This window comes from Calliphora vicina, chromosome 1 (genome assembly GCF_958450345.1).
Source record: "Calliphora vicina chromosome 1, idCalVici1.1, whole genome shotgun sequence".
NCBI classification, from domain to species: domain Eukaryota; kingdom Metazoa; phylum Arthropoda; class Insecta; order Diptera; family Calliphoridae; genus Calliphora; species Calliphora vicina.
The window spans coordinates 26197697-26216421 of NC_088780.1; positions in this window are offsets into that span (position 1 = coordinate 26197697).

An 18725-nucleotide genomic window follows, 5' to 3' on the forward strand; every position below is an offset into this window, starting at 1 on the left:
GACCCTCCAGAAACTAAATAATAAAACCTGAAAAGGATAAAAAAGGAAATAGTGAAATTTAGTATTTTTTGTGGAAAAAAGGATCCACCTGAAGGAAAAAAGAACAGTGACAATTGAGTGAAATATAAAGTAAAATTTATTATTTTCGTTTTGTGGAAATAAAGATCCACTTAAAGAAAAAAGGACAGTGACAATTGAGTGAAATATAAAGTAAAATTTATTATTTTCGTTTTGTGGAAATAAAGATCCACCTAAAGAAAAAAGAACAGAGACAATTGAGTGAAATATAAAGTAAAATTTATTATTTTTGTTTTGTGGAAATAAAAGATCCACCTAAAGGAAAAAGAACAGTGACAATTGAGTGAAATTTCGATCCTGTGACTACCAGTGAATTAACTTGAAGAGAAAAAGGAGAATTATTGGAAGGCATATCCTGGAAAAGTGACTGTGAAAATATAGAAGGAAGAACCTGTGAGGTTATAAAGCAAGCAAATTCCTATGTATATGTATTTGTGTATGTAAATATGGAAAATTTACAAAATAAGGTAACAGAGTTAACTGGCGCCCTAAACGCCGTTCTAAACCAGTTAAGAACTCTGGATCAGAGGACGCAGAGTTTAGAACGTAGGCCCAGTAATCCCCCGGTCGTTGAGGGCGAAAGTCCTCCTCCCCCCCTGTGTGCTCCAACCACGGAAACTGAATTAAATGAAATAGGAAAACTTCCCGACTGCGTAAAGGACTTGCAGTCTTTCGAGGGTGACCCCACGCAGTATGTATCCTGGATACATAGCGTGGAGAGCATCCTGAAGGATTATGAGATCGTCCGGCAGAAGCCGATATATAGGGCTATTGTCCAGGCTATACGCCGAAAATGTAGAGGAAAGGCTGATGCAGCCCTTACCTCCTACAACATATTCGATGAAGATTGGGCATCGATAAAGAACTGTCTTTCTCTGCATTATGCAGACAAAAGAGATGTTCGCACATTAGAACATCAGTTAACCCAACTAGCCCAGAAGAGTATGAGCGTAGACGAGTTCTACGCTACAGTAAATCACCAATTCTCCCTGATCATAAATAAACTGAAGACAGAAACTTACTCTGAGGAAACGACTAGCGTTTTAATAGAGACTTATAGGAATAGGACACTGGAAGTTTTCATAAGGGGCCTTAACGGCGAGCTGTCGAAGATGATAATGCTCATGAAGCCCAAAACACTTCCTGAGGCATATTCGCAATGTTTAGAATTGAGAAATACAAATTACAGGAGTCAGGTCTCCCTGCATTCGGTTAATGGTCAGAATAGGGTCCAAGTTCCAATGGGATTCAATAACTTTCCGAATCACCACCCAAATAAGACTCGAAATCAAGCTTCCTTCCAAAAGGTTGTACCGAAAAACCGGTATCAACCTCAAGCGAACCCTTTTGTAAACCGACAATTTGAACCACGGCGTGTTGCACAACAGCCTGCTCCTCACAGACCAGAACCAATGGACGTAGATCCGAGTACACAATCTAGGGGAACCGGAAACCGACCATGGAATAACCACAAAAGGCGGGCCTTTTCAGAGCAGGTTCGTCCCGGGTCGGCACAACACCCGTTTAAACAACAGAGAATTTTTAACATGACACAAGAGGACAATGAGGGCGAACCGGCCGACGATCAAATAAATTTTCGGACTCGTGCCTTTCCGGCTTACCATACGTAAGCAATGAATTAAGGGATGGCTCAATAATAAAATTTTTAATAGACACAGGGGCTACCAAAAACTTTGTTGAGCCAGCCTTATGCCCCAGTTCAAAGAAATTAGATAAACCATTTTATGTTCGTACTGCATCAGGGAGAATACAAATTAGTGAGAAGGTAAAGGGGAAATTCTTTGCCCCATTTGGTAACGATACGACAATTACATTCTATGTATTACCGGGTTTCACATCTTTCAATGGTATAATCGGTGATGATACTCTACGTGAGCTTCAAGCCATAATAGACCACAAAAATAATACACTGACAATCTCGCCAGGGATCAGTATACCCCTTAGAATTCAGACATTGAACGAAATTAACGTACTTCCATCATGCACTACATTGAGTGACCTTATAGCCGAATTTAGTGACATATTTGGACCAATAAATAACGAATTGGCAGCAACATCTATTAGGGCAGAGATACGGTGTACCACTGATGAGCCAATATACTCAAAGAGTTACCCTTATCCAGCTTGTATGCGTACTGAAGTGGACAGACAAATAGAGGAACTTCTGGATAATAATGTAATACGGCCATCAAGAAGTCCTTATAATTCTCCCATTTGGGTGGTCCCAAAGAAACCTAAACCAAATGGAGAGAAGCAATATCGGATGGTGGTGGATTTCAAAAGATTAAATGCCGTCACCATACCTGACACATATCCAATTCCCGACATAAATTCAACATTGGCAAGCCTTGGCAAGGCGAAATATTTTACAACCCTTGACCTCACTTCGGGGTTTCATCAGATTTCAATGAATCCAAGAGATATTCCAAAGACAGCCTTTTCCACAATGAATGGGAAGTATGAGTTTTTGAGGCTACCGTTCGGCCTACGGAATGCGCCTGCTATATTTCAGCGTATGGTCGATGACGTCCTGCGAGGCTGTATAGGGAAAATATGTTATGTCTATATAGACGACATAATAGTATACGGGGATAATATTGAGGAACACCTAGGGAACCTCAGGAAAATATTTCAGCGCCTAAGAGACGCTCACCTTAGGGTTAATTTGGAGAAAACTGCCTTTATGAAAACCGAGGTCGAATTCCTTGGTTATGTGGTTACTAAGGATGGCATACTGCCTGATAGGAAGAAGGTTAGGGCAATCCTTGACATTGTGCCACCCCGGACCTTGAAAGAGCTCAAAAGTTTTCTAGGATTAACATCCTATTATAGGAGGTTCATTAAGGACTTTGCCAAAGTAGCTAAACCCTTAACCACTCTCACACGTGGCGAGATGGCACAAGTCAAGGCTAATCAATCAAAGAAAGTTAGAATTATTCTCGGGGAGGAAGAGCTACAAGCATTTAACGAACTTAAGGAATTGCTCACGTCATCGGAAGTATTAGCCTTCCCGGACTTTGACAAACCATTTAATCTTACGACGGACGCTTCTAACAGTGCTTTAGGTGCAGTACTGTCTCAAGGGGAAATGGGAAAGGACAAACCAATAACCTTTATTTCTCGCTCTTTGAACAGGACAGAGGAGGCATATGCCACGAACGAAAAAGAGATGCTCGCCATAGTTTGGGCATTGGACAATCTTCGCTCCTATCTGTATGGAGCTAAGAAAATACGCATTTTTACCGATCACCAACCCCTGACGTTTGCCATGAGCAACAGGAACTACAATGCGAAATTGAAAAGGTGGAAGGCTAGGATAGAAGAATATAACTTCGAACTTATATATAAACCAGGGAAATCCAATGTAGTAGCCGACGCCTTATCTCGCCTAAAAGCAGACTCAGCCGACTCAGTGAAAGCTGAGCAGACTTCGAGAACTGCATCTACAGACTTGTGTGTCCATATTGCGGACGAGTCCTCCACTGACACTGCAAGTGAAGGTAGGGTAGGAAGTGAGGACTCAAATACCATAACAGCTAGTGAAGGTACGATAGGGAACGGAGACTCAGCTACTATAACAGCTAGCGAAGGAACTGTGCACAGCGCCGAACAGGATGGCACAGATTTGATTCCACATGTCGAAGCTCCCATTAATGTTTTTCGTAATCAAATTATAATACGACAATTCCAATCAGATATGACTTCTCACATCAACCCTCATCCTGGCTATAACCGCCACATCATATCATTGGAAGAAATTAACAGAGAAAATCTTATTCGTGCATTAAAAGAAAAACTCAGACCCGATGTCCTAAACGGAATTAAAATCCCTGAACAATATTTGTGGTTATTACAGGAAGTATATTTAGATCATTTTTCACACTATAGGCTACGAATTACTCAAAGACTTGTAGAAGACATTACTTGTCCAGAGAGGGTGTGTTCATTGATAGAGGAAGAGCACAAAAGGGCACATAGGAATAAGGATGAAAATAAGTTACAACTTTTGGAGAAATATTATTTCCCAAGAATGAACAGCCTTGTAGGGAGGTATACAAAAAATTGTGAAATCTGCAAAGCTAACAAATATGATCGACATCCACCACTGCCTAATCTTCAAGCTACTCCGATTCCTTCTTATCCCTGTGAAATACTGCACATGGATGTTTTTGTACTTCAAAATGAGTATTTTATTAGTGTTTTAGATAAATTTTCGAAATTTGGGAAACTCTTTCCTCTCAGAAATCGTTCAGCCTTGCAAATGAGAGAAAAAATAATTGAAACCCTTAACTATTTCTCGACACCACGAATTCTAGTAACCGATAATGAACGAGGCTTCATTAGTCCAATAGTAATGAATGTAATTCAACAATTTGGTGTCAAGGTATATCTAACACCAGTAGGTCGTAGTGAGGTGAACGGACAGGTAGAGCGATTCCACTCAACCTTGTTAGAAATTTATCGATGTTTAAAGGCTGAATATAAAGACTTAGGAGTTAGGGATTTAATAATGCTTGCCACTGATCGATACAATAACACCGTCCACTCTGTCACCAACAGGAAGCCGGTGGACATTTTCTTTAATAGGGCTGAAAGAATTAATTACCAAAGGTTGCGGAAATAGGGAAATAAGAAAATCGATTAAAGAAAAGCAAGAGGCAACTTTGGAGCGCCATAATAGTAAGCGTCGTGCCACATCGAAGGAATATAAGGCGGGTGACGTCGTTCATGTTAGAAACAGGCAGATCAAAGCAAAGCATCGACCACTTTATGAAAAAGCGGTCGTTAATAAAAACAACCGGGTCACGGTGCAGACAAGCACTGGAAAAAAGATTCACAAGACCCATATCAAAACCTAGTGGCTTCCCTTAATGCGATTTCTTTTTTTTGGGACGACGATTTGTGATAGTGATGTTCTCACTGTCATGGATCGTGGTAGATCTTCGTACCTTAGTAGGTTTCTTGCAATTAAACCACCAACGCTCGAAACTAAAAAGGATAACACGGAATCTACGGTCCATACAAAAAATATAAACAAATGGACCCAAGATTATAGTGGAAACCGCATATTTGCGGGGGGTTCAATTCCCCATGGGTACCATGAGAATAGGGAAATCGAATTATTGGAAAAGCCTTAAACTATGTATATAAAAAAAAGAAGAGGCATAAGCCCAAATAAAACATAAATCAAATGAAATCTAAAAAATAAAATTGAAAAGGCCTTAAATTAAAAATAAAAAGCATAAAATGTCAAACAAATGCAAAATGCAAAAACATAGAAATGTTTAAATAAAAATAAAGAATAAAAATAAAGAAAATGGAAAAAGGCCTAAAATTATATAAAATATAAGCTTAAGCGCAAATATGTACATATTTATATTAAAAATAATTAAATAAAATCATTGCAATGAAGTAAATTTAGTTCTTAACAGGGGTGATCCATGCCAGATGTATAATACAAAGGAGGTCCATGGCTTAAGAGACTAACATTTGTTTTTTGCATATGGCAAACAATCACACCTTGTTCAAGAATTAATATAACAAACAAAATAAAAAGCAAAAGATTACAAATGAAAAATGTAAAACCATAAGTTAACTGTATAAAAACAAAAGAAATTGAAAAAAGGCCTAAAAATTATAAAAAATATAATTAAGCGCAAATATATTAAAAAACAAATGAATTAATTCAAATAAAATCATTACAATAAAGTAAATTTATTTCATAGCAGGGGTGATCCATGCCAGTTGTATAATACAAAGGAGGTCCATGGCTTAAAAGACTGTCATTTGCTTTTTACATATGGCAGACAATCACACCTTGTTCAAAAAAAAAAAAAAAAAAAAAAAGTAAAAAAGGGGAATGTGACCTTCAGCCTCAAAGATAACTAGGATAAAGTAAAACAGAAATGAAAATAAATCAGATACAAAGACTAACTTAGAATAAGAATCCTACTAACAATAAAACATTATATAACTAGAAAACTTAAAATAGATGCTTCATTATTCTAACTAACTATGTAGCTACTAAACACTCTAACACACTAATCGTAGAACTAGAGAAAAAAAAAAAACATTTATCATTCCAGTCTTACGTGGTTCGCTGCTGTGAACAGTCTACAAATCTTCGAATACCATTCGCGGTTGGTTACATTCAAATATGGCAAAGGTTGGCTGGTTGACGGAAGATTTAACATGGTTCATGTCATCAACTTAGAGGAATATGAACGCCTGTTGGATCAAATTGTGGCAATGATGGAGAAAACTGCTGTGGAAGAGAAGGAAAAGTTGGTAATTGATTTCCATATTAACAGTATTTCTTCCCAATTAGATACGCTTATGGGTAAATACAGAAAGCAGAAGCGCTCTATCAATTGGATCGGTTCAGCCTGGAAATGGTTGGCTGGCAACCCAGACGCAGCAGATTGGGATAGGGTGTTGAAGTCTGAACAGAGCATCATTGAAAATAACAACCACCAATACGTGATCAACGATCGACTCTTTAAAGCATCGCAGGAGGCAATATCTAAGGTTAACGCAATGGTGGCGCGATTCCATAATGAGGTCAATGCAACGAACGTTGAGAGGTTCATCAACCAAGTCTTACGCCAAATAATGGTCATCAAGGAGGAGGTAAACGAAGTCATGAGAGCCGCTCAGATGGCCAAAGGTGGCATAATCAACTCTAATGTACTCGACAGAGAAGAAATTCACCGGATAATTGACGAAATCGCAACTCTCCCTTATGCTAACGAATTGGAAGCAATTGAGTATGCTAGTCCAAGGGTATGCACGAATGGTTCAATGATCCTCTATGTCCTATCACTGCCCAAGGTAAGGCAAGTTGAATACAACTATCTTATTGTCAAACCATCCGTTCAGGAAGGGAAGGTTATAGACTTACCCTTTAATACGCTGTTAGTAAATGAGAAGGAAACTTATGGCATCACCGGACAATGTATGCAGATCAACAATAATACAGTGTGTGAAAGGAAGAACTTGAAAAAACTCCCTGAAGATGACTGTATACCAATTCTAATCAAGGGCGGCGAAGCGAAGTGTTCCTACCGATCCTGTGAAGAAGAGGTTGTCGAACTCGTTATGGAAGATACCATATTCATTACCAATTTTAAAGGCAATCTTCAGAGTGGTAACGTTACTAAATTCCTTTCGGGAACCTACGCAGTGCGTCTTAACAACGAAGAAGTGAAGATAAGAAACTTAACTTATACCAGCCGAAGCGAGACATCTATACAAATCCTACCCCAGATCGTCACAACCATATTAGAAGAAAGACGGCAGCTTGACATAGGTTATCTTCACAATATGAGTCTACAAAACATTAAAAATTTAGAAAACTTAGACATAAGATACCGCTACTCCATGATAGCGGACTGCACAATTTTTTCGCTCTTATCATTCTTAGGATACCTATGCTGGAAAGCCTTATACTCTCATGTGCGTTTCCCCCCGCTACGGAGCATGACCAACGCAATACCTAAATCACAATCTGCGGGACGCAGATTTTTGGCAAGGGAGGAGTTAACACAATCAAGTATACATGAACAGGCAAAATCTACACAAGGTTGTGCTGACGGTGCACACGCGCAAGCTAATAGGCAGGATCATATTTCGTCTGGGAGATTGCACAACGTGGGAATGGAATGAGTTGTATCAGCATTTATTTAGATTTAAGCATTTACAAAATATTGTTAGTTTAGTCTTATTTGGGTGATCGACGGGAACAGTCGAATAATAAAATTATTAAGAAAGAATTGTCGTGTTTTATTTCTAAGTGAAAAGTGGACAGTTGGAGTCCACTATAAAATTAATTTTTTTGAGATAATAAAAGAAAGGAAGTTAACTTATATGTTTTCTAAAAAAAGTGATTGAAATAATATTGCTAATTTAATTAAGAATGTCAGTACTTTGTATTTTTTTAATTATGTATTTTGTTAGATATACTCCCACTAATGTATTTTTGAAATAGTATTTTTGTTACTAATGACATACTTTCAATTACTATTTTAACAATAACAATTGTGTATTTCCCTTTTTCATTACTTTTTCATGAAATTTACTTACAAACTGTAGCAATACTCTTTCTTTATTTCATTCTACATCACCATACCATAAATAAATTCACATTCATTCAATAGCACACATACAAAAATTCCTTCATGAAAACAAAAACAATTTGAATAAATCTAATAATTCTTGAAACAAAAATATATACGCGGCAGCATACGATCATATACATACACACAGCCTCAAAAGTGAGTAAACACCCGCGAATTTTTTGATATTTTTAGGATCATGAAAATCATTATAGTCCGACTTAAATCTTTTTTTTTCACAACCGAATCTATTATTCCACTCAATCTCCAACAAACCGAAACATTAAAATTTTAATCGATGAATAAATTTTAGGATTTTCATTATCTTAAAAAAAATCAAATATTTTATGGTGTATACTCACATTTGAGGCTCACTGTACATAACAAACCTACATTCGAATGATCGTTTTATTTTTGTAGGACACTTTTCAATGTCAGTGAGCGAAAGAATGTTATAGAATTGACGAGTAAAGTGAAACATGTGAAACATTGAAGATGACATATGAATGTGCTTGTGCAGCTCTTTCATGGGTACTGAAAGAAACATGAGCATAAAACCAAACCGCTCAGTTGAAAACGCTCACTGCTGAGCTGAAAACGCTCAGTATGATGAATGATTCACTTCGCTCAGTTGATTAAGTAGCTCAATTGAACTAGGTCATTCATGAACTACACAACTCTACCTATTTTTCGTATTCTTATTTAGTAGTTTTATCACTAGGTCGTATGCTTTATATTATTTACTTATAATAAATTTTGAATAATACTCATACGTAACCATGACCGAAAATCGGAGAACGGCTAATTTTTTTATTGTACGTAGTAATTCAATGTAAGTTTTTAGGAAAAAAATTGAACACGCCCATTTTAATGCCCACTTTTTTATATATCTAAAATATAAAAATATATCTAAAATCGATGAACGCCTGATCCGATTTATTAAATTTTTTAAAAAATTTGTTATAGTCCATGCACAATTTTTTTATGGAACAATGAAAATCCAACGTGAAACAGGGCGATCGGCTAGGCTTTCTTGACGAGTACGGTGGATGGATTTAGTGGGTTGGGTCAGGACAAATGTGCACAAGATCCATTTCAATTCAAAACAAGTAAGAAAGTATGGTCGGTCAAGCCCGACCATAAAATATCCTACACTAAGTAAACGAGCAAACATATTTATACCCTACACCACCATAGTGGGGAGGGTATAATGCGTTTGTGCAGATGTTTGTAACGCCCAAAAATATTGGTCTAACACCCACCTTAAAGTATACCGATCGATTTAGAATCACTTTCGAGTTGATTGAACGATGTCCGTCCGTCCGTCCGTCCGATATTTTGATAAAATTTGGTACATATAATTTTTTCGCCCCATGCCTATTGAAACTGGCTGAAATCGGTTCATTATTTCACCTAGCCCCCATACAAATGACCTTCCGAAATTGGACTTGATCGGTCATAAATGTTTAATTTATATGTATATGTATCTCCACAAATGTCGCTTCAAAAAAGTTTTATACATACAAAATTCATGTAACCAAATTTTGTTATGATCGGTCCATAATTAGTCATAGCTCCCATATAGATCCGCTTCCGAAAATCACTTTAACGTGCATAAATCGTTTAATAATTTTTGGTATACACACAAAATTCAACATAGTTAACTTTAATATAGACAGAAATCACACGACCTAATTTCATGGTGATCGGTCCATAATTGATCATAGCTCCCATATAAGGCCCACTTCCGAAAATCACTCAAAAATATAAATTATTGAAATTTTAAAAGAAAAATGTTTTTGCTCTTTTACTTAGTGTATGGTATTATATGTTGCCGATGCTCGAGGGAATGTTTACGACCCACTGTGCGGACAGCGCACAGTGGTATGAGAAAAAAACAAGTAAGAAAGTATGGTCGGTCAAGCCCGACCATATAATACCCTACACCAAGTAAATGAGTAAAAATATTTTTCTTTTAAAATTTCAATAATTTATATTTTTGAGTGATTTTCGAAAGTGGGCCTTATATGGGAGCTATGACCAATTATGGACCGATCACCATAAAATTAGGTCGTGTGATTTATGTCTATATTAAAGTTAACTATGTTGAATTTTGTGTGTGTAGCCAGTAATATGTACCAAATTTGATTGAAATATCTTCAAAATTGCGACCTGTACTCTGCGCACAAGGTTTACATGGACAGCCAGCCAGCCAACCAGACGGACGGACGGACGGACGGACATCGTTTAATCGACTCAGAAAGTGATTCTAAGTCAGCGAAATGCAATGAGCTCTCAAATGAGCTCTCCTGTTTTTATTTTCACATGTACGCAAGCACACACATTGTATAAAAACAGTCAGTCTCGCATGAGCATTGATAGAAGCAGGTATTTCAGCTAGTTGTTTTTGTTTTTGCCAGAGAATAATTCTCAACTCATACAACTACAATATCTAAAAAGTGTAGTGGTGCGAGTTTGCATTTCGCTGTTCTAAGTCGATCGGTATACTTTAAGGTGGGTGTTAGACTAATATTTTTACAAACATCTGCACAAACGCATAATACCCTCCCCACTATGGTGGTGTAGGGTATAAAGAGGTAAATACACCTGTAACTTCTAAACTCTTACTTCGATTTGAATGAAAAACAAAATGAGTTTAAGTTTTGAATCTGGGCCTCATGAGCCTACCAGGAGCTGGGCCAATTGTCCTTAAAGTAGGATACCTCGGGTATGGTCAATTTTCAAAATGATACTATTTTTTCGTTTGTGTTCCGATTTCAAAAAAATTGCATATATAGCTATCAATTATCTCTTATAGCTTAGGAGATATCCACATTTCAAAACTAAATTTTCAACATTTTTAACCACCCTACTCCAGTTTTTTGATGACCGCGGTTCCAAATATTTACCGATTTTCTTTTATAGGATTAACAACAGATGTATATATACAGATGTATATATAAAATAAAGGAAGAATTATTTAAAAACTATGACTGAGTCCAAAGTTACATGCATTTGAATTAAAAAAAATTAAAAAAGGTGATTTCGCTATTTTTTTTGAGAAAAAAGTACTTTTATTCTTTATCAGTTATCTAAAAAATTTCTAAGAGGATGTATAATGAATTTATACTTTTTGAAAAAAAAAATTATAACTTTTGATACCCAGTGGACCAAGTCCATTCAAAAAACGCCTATTTTTTACGTAAAATTCAAATTTAGGGCAAAAATTCTCAAATCGCATAGTCAGTATCAAAATATAGTAACCCATTTTAGATGGCCCAATATATTTTTAATTATTTTGTAAAGGGTTCCGATAACCCCTCCCCTGGTGTGGATATTATAGTCAAAAAACGAAAATATCCCATTTTTGCTATTTTTCAATCCTTTTTCAATTGCAGGATTCGTGATTACAAATTTCAAAATTTGTTTTTATTTTTCTATTTTCAATAAAATTTCATTAAAAAATATTCATAGATAAAAATGAGTCCCAGATTCAAAACTTAAACTCGACAACACTTCCCCTTTGAGCGTGTGAAATTTCATTCAAATCGAAGTAAGGGTTTAGAAGTTACAGATTTATTTCCCTCTTTTTTTCTCATACCACTGTGCATCGTTTACATGACTCAGAAAGTGATTCCGAGTTGATCGTTATACTCTGAGTCATGTAACTAAGGTTATATGACTAAGAAAGTGATTCTGAGTGGATCGTTATACTCTAAGGTTAATATTCTTAATATTTTTGTTCGTTACAAACATTATGGTGGTGTTGGGTATACTAAACAAACTATAATCTCCCTTCATTTAACTATCTCTGTTTTGCGAAATATATATTTCGCTTACACTGAGGGAAAAATGACATTGCAAAATCGACAACTGTTGATTCCATTTTGACACCATACGGTGTCACTTTTTTTTGACACCGTACGTTTACAATTTGTAAACAAACGGGTACGAATCGACAACGCAATGTTGTTAAATTATTCGCCGACGCATCTCAACATGAGTTGCCGACAAGTTATTGTCAAAGTGTTGCGGCGAAACTCTTTGCTCTCCTTTGTTTTTATAAATGAGTTTTAATTATATTTACATTAAAAAAATTAAAATATTTAAAAACGAAAATATAAAAGAAAGTATAATTTTGTTTAATAGGGAATTTGTGTTGATGCAGATAAAGATCCAGGCAGTGTAAGAAATGAGAAGATCACCGAATCCTGTGACGACATACAACTCCAAAAATTCCTGGAAACAATAATCATGCCTTCAGATTTTGTACATATAAAAGGAAAGTAGAGCTATGTATATATGTAATTATCAGCAATGTAGAATACAATAAGTATTTTTTTATTTTTTAATATTTATATGTATTTTGTATTTAAGTATTTATTCGTATTGTATTTAAAAATAAATGTAAAACATAAAGGAATTATTATTTATTTCAATTGCCAAATCGTACACGAACGGTATCAAATCGACAACATATGGTTTCAAATTGACAACGGTGCGGTATCAAATTGACAACGGTCTGGTGTCAAATCGTACACGAACGGTGACAAATTGTCAACGGTCTGTTAAAAAATCGTACACGAACGGTGTCAAATCGACAACGGATGGTGTCAATTCGGCAACGGAATGGTGAAATATTTTCGTTGTCAAATTGACACCGTTCGTGTACGATTTTTTAACAGACCGTTGACAATTTGTCACCGTTCGTGTACGATTTGACACCAGACCGTTGATACACTATTGACACCGAATGGTGTCAAATCGTACACGGATGTGTTCATTTTTTCTCTGGGTGTAGTGGTTAAATATATTCAATGAGACTGAAATATTATAAAGTAAAAAGGTTGAGTTTTTTCTTTTGGAATAGATAAACAAATCCGAAATCTTGATATGTTTTAAAATGTTGCACAAAGTTGAAGAGAACATTAGATTGTGAAATGGAATGAAATTTAACTAAAATTCAAGGTCAATAAAAATCACGTACATACATAATTTAAAATAAAAAAATATTTATGCGAAATTTCTACAACTATTTGGATTATTTAATATGAAACACTTGGTAGTTTACCTTAAAACTTGTTGTAAATTCTGTTTTAGTGCTATCATTGCAAAAAATATATATAAGTGTTTGACATTAGGGTTTTCAACAAGTTTTTGAACATATCCTATAAATTTTAGTTCTTTTTTGCATAATTAGCTACATAATTTTTCACTACTAAAAACCTATTTAAACATACTGGTGCTGCCTAAACACACAATAAAAATTTAGATTTTTTCACCATGCTTTTATTTTAATGAAATCATTAATGTTAAAATGACAATATGCCATCATTGTGCTGCAGTAAAAATAAGATAAAGATCGGTAGGTATGCATATTTATGTACGTTAGCCTGTATGAGTATCTGTAGATGCCATTTTTGAAAACGTGCACGTGAATGATGTGCAAATGCATGTGTGATTGTGATTGGTTCGTTTTACTGACTGCATCAAACACCGCATTTCAATTGAAATCAACGTGCCTAGAGTAACCAGATAGAGATTTTTGTATGCATTTGGTCATTCAGACACATCATGTTGCGTTGGGGATGGCGTTGATGACGTTGACATTAACAGTAACAGTTATAACACAACAGGAGCTGCACAGCAACAATATATTCAATGTGAACTCGTTTTCATTCAATGCGTAATGATACAAGTTCACTCTCTGTTCGGATACATATGCAGGTTTTTACTTTGTTTGTTTAAGTATACACAGTATATCTGTACATTAGGGTGGCCCAGTTTTTATGGAGTAAAATTAAGGTGTCCATGTTCCCAACTGAAATGAAAGTTTAGTTTGTTTGAGGGTATCATTTCTTAAAGGATTAAAAGGTCTTTTTTAAAGGTTTTTATGATTTTGTTCATATTTCTCTCAAAGGCAGTATATGAAATATTAGTATCATGTTTTAGCAAAACATCGAATATTTTTATACCTGGACTTTAATTTAAGATACGGCTGTGAAAGTTGTTTTTAAAGACCTAGCAAATGTTACCAATATTTCATATAAAAGACGTTTTTATCTCATTTTTAGCTCACCAAATACAGATGCCAGAACAAAAATTTTAGGAAACGGTATCTGAGACTGAACTTAATATTTATTTTAGCTGTACACATCCCCAAATTGTTTTTGGGGTCACACTAATATACATAGGTGAGTGTATTTGTGTGTATCCATGTATATTTTATATTCATTTCCATGTTAAGGATTTGCATGTGTAAAATATGCTTCAAGTGACAATAAGGCAATGCAAAAGGCACTTGTAACTTTGACAATTTGTACCGGTGTGTATATTGCTATCGTTATATGTATATGGATGTAAAGGGATAGATGGACAGTTAGTCTAGATAAAAAATAGCACCAATTTTAAGTAAAGCATTTTTATATGATTTTACATTGTGAGTGATAGCAAATAATATCAGGTCTGGAAAAATCTATTTAATAATATGAATTATTTAAAATTGCTTAACCTATCTCGAGAATTCCAAAAAAATTTTAAAAGTAAGTTGATAAGACTCGACATAAAATAGAGCTTAAAATTTGTCTGTGGTTTGATTTTGTTAATGTTCAAACTAAGTATGCTTTATTAATATTGAGGTGAGATTTTATTTTGAATACTTATACCCTACACCACCATAGTAGGGAGGGTATATTGCGTTTGTACAGATGTTTGTTACTAACACCCACCTTAAAGTAAACCGATCGACCTAGAATCACTTTCTGAGTCGATTAAACGATGTCCGTCCGTCTGGCTGGCTGGTCGGCTGGCTGGCTGGCTGTCCATATAAAACTTGTGCGCAGAGTACAGGTCGCAATTTTGAAGATATTTCGATGAAATTTGGTACATATTATTTTTTCGGCTCAAGGACCAAGCCTATTGAAACTGGCTGAAATCGGTCCATTATTTCACCTAGCTGCCATACGAATGTCCTTTCGAAATTGGACTTTATCGGTCATAAATGTTTAATTTATATATGTATCTCCACAGATTCCGCTCCAAATAAATTTTATGTACACATAATTCATGTCACAAAATTTTGTTACGATCGGTCCATAATTAGTCATAGCTGCCATATAAACCCGCTTCCGAAAATCACTTTAACGTGCATAAATCGCTTAAAAATGTTGGTATACACACAATAGACGTAAATCACACGACCTAATTTCATGGTGATCGGTCCATAATTGGTCATAGCTCCCATGTAAGGCCCACTTCCGAAAATCACTCAAAAATATAAAATATAAAATTTTAAAAGAAAAATGTTTTTGCTTTTTTACTTAGTGTAGGGTATTATTTGGTCGGGCTTGACCGACCATACTTTCTTACTTGTTTTTTTTTTTTGTAAATTTTTGGGAAATGTTTGTCGTTAATTTTCGGGAATTTCTTTCTAACTTTTCTTCTTAAAGTTACAATATTCAGATTCGTTGTATGACAAAATTTTTTGCTAATTGTATTGTACTATCATATCCATAGATTTTTTCGGTTCAAGCAACAAAGAATCATTAAGGCTGAAATATCCGATTTTTTTTCGAAACTTACTACGCATCTTTTATAGATTTAACAAAGTCGAAATTATTAAGTTTTTTAACTAAGCAATAGATTTTATTAACGTAGGTGGCAATGCCGATCAAATGCCACTATTAAATTAGAAACCCTTAAAAAGATTGGACCAAGATTGTAAAAACAAATACTGATATTTTATACTTCGTTTTAAACGCTGGACAATTTAGTCGAAAAAAATTTACTGGTTTTGGTAATAAAAAATTCCTGGGAATGAAAAGATTTTTTAATTTTCACCCGGGAAAGGAAAAAGTCCGGGAAATTAGGAACCCTTGGTGAGATAAATACAGTACAAAAGAACATAAGTTAGATATAACTCGAAAGCCGTTGAAAATTTAAAAAAAATCAAGTTTTGTCACCTTCGACCTCTAATAATAAGAATTCGAGCCTCGAGTTTTAGATAAAAAAACAATTGAAACCTATGCACAGTGATTTCCTTTATATGGAGAAGCGGTAAAATATCAATATCTCCAAAACCAAAAAAGCTTGCAATGAAAAATGGATACATTAAAATAAACCGAAGTGTAAGAGATCGTATATGAAGCCCGGCCAATCAGCCGAATCGAAACCAAAGCCAAATTTCCATGACGCTGAGGTTATGCTCTGTAGTTGGTGGGATCGTAGGGATCTTATCTATTGTGACCTGGTGAAATCTGGGAGACTACACTAAATTCAACTGATTCGTTAGAAGCGAACATTGGCCGAAAAATGCCCGGAGTATTCGTCCAGACATGTAACCGTAATATTCCATTATGACAACGCTCGGCCACATGTTGTAGTACCTGTTAAAAACTTGGCTTGATTCGTTCTTTTCCTCAAAAGATGAGTAGTTCTTTTGGCTAGGAATCCGTATGTTGCCTGAAATATGGGAAAAAGTCATAGCTAACAATGGCCAATACTTTGGATAAATTTATATTGTACAAATTTTTAAAAATAAAAGCTAAAAATTTAAAAAAATGTACACATTTTTAGGACATACACCAATCTTTACATACTTAAAGCCGCCAAAAATAATTAGCTTTAGAAAAAAAATCATATGTCACAAGTGAGATCAGTATACAACAGCATATACTCTCATGTCAGAATGTCCAAAGGATAACTTTAAAATATGATGACTTCTAAATGACATTTTAACTAACAAAAATATTATAATATTTGATAAAGTCATCGGTCATTGGTGGCTTTCAGGAGTATTATATATGTAGATTCTGACTGTGGTGTTATTTTTCTTAGCCGTAATGGATCATTCTCTTCTCAAATTATACAGACCATTAAGTATAGTACCTATGTTATCTACTACATATTTAGCTATCAATTAGATTTTACTATATCACAGTACGACACTCAATATTAGACACGAACCGGATGATATACGTCTGAAACAATAAATTAAATGGTGAAAAACTGCGTTTTCAGTTTTCCATTAAGTGATCCTGTTTCCTTTTAAAAGGAGTTCAAATTTTCAGAGTACATTTTTAAAAAAATGTTTTAAAATGTCAAATGATCAAGAAGAATTGCAAAATATTTCGTATTATTTTTATTTTATCCTAAGGATGTCAAAAATGTCCTTTCAAATGTTTTACCTTGAATATCCTTTTAGATTTCCAATAATTTTTTTTTTTAAAAAACAGTGAATTAAAGATCCAAATATTGAATACCACATGCCAAAATTTCATCCTTGTATCTTAACTACTTAATTGTTAAAAAATATTTTAAATTTAAATTATTTGATTTTTTATATTTTATTTTAATATTTCATTCGAAAAAATATAACAAAATCCGTTGTGAAAAGCAACGAAGAAGACTTTTTAATAAACAAGTAAAATGGTATAGTCGGGCAAGTCCGACCTTATGATACCCTACACCGGGTATATGATTATAAAGAGATTTCTTTTGACATGAAACTTATTTGTGTTGAATCTTATTTGAATACACACACTTTCGGTAGTGGGCCTTATATGGGTGCTATGACTAATTATTAGGGTATTCGAATTATTCGATTTTTATCTTGTTCGAATAAAACGAATAATTCGAATAAGAGATTTTAACTTGTTCGAATAATTCGATCACACGTTTAAAATTAATCGAATTATTCGAATAATTTAAATTTGTTTAAAAAGGTAAAGAATGAAGTTTTGATGTCGGTTTTTTAATATTTGATTGTTAAAGAAAAACAAAAAAAACGTTAAAGTTAACAATTCAAGTATTGATAATGTTAAAGAGCATTTGAAAACAAAGTCCAACATTAAATTTTCAACAGATATATTCTGATCAGATTAACTCCCGAACAATCTACAAAACAATTGACTAGCAAACCCTTTAGTTTCAGTTTTGGAGCTATGCTTTAAAAAATTTGAGCTAGTTGGACATGATCCTGAATTCAAATACAATATAAACGTTTTTATGTCGTTCATTAATTCGGGTTTTAAATTGAGTAACTAATTCTTTAGTAAATTAATTATTCACTATTTCTAAATTATTTATAACAAATTGTATTATACATCAAGCTCTATCAATGCCGAATCTTTGCTTAATAAAGTGGTCTTGGGGAATTACACAATAAAGGGAAACTGTCCAAAGTTTGATATCATGTTAGTGAAAGTGGCTAATTTGAAGTCAGGCAGTTCATGATTGACGCCTTTACAAATACGCAAAAAGTTTATTACCATGTTAGACAAAGATGTTTGTTCAACGATGTTCAAAATCATGTATAAGACGAACTCCATGTTTTTCTTGCAACAAAACCTATAGTTTGCAATATTTGTGTTTATCATTCGATTTATTAAATATTTTGCAACACTTACGTACGCGGTTAATAACATCACTTATATACATATATTTTAAGATCACGGTCTTCATCTATTTCAATGTAATCATTATAAATGTCATCCTCAATATAACTTTCGACGA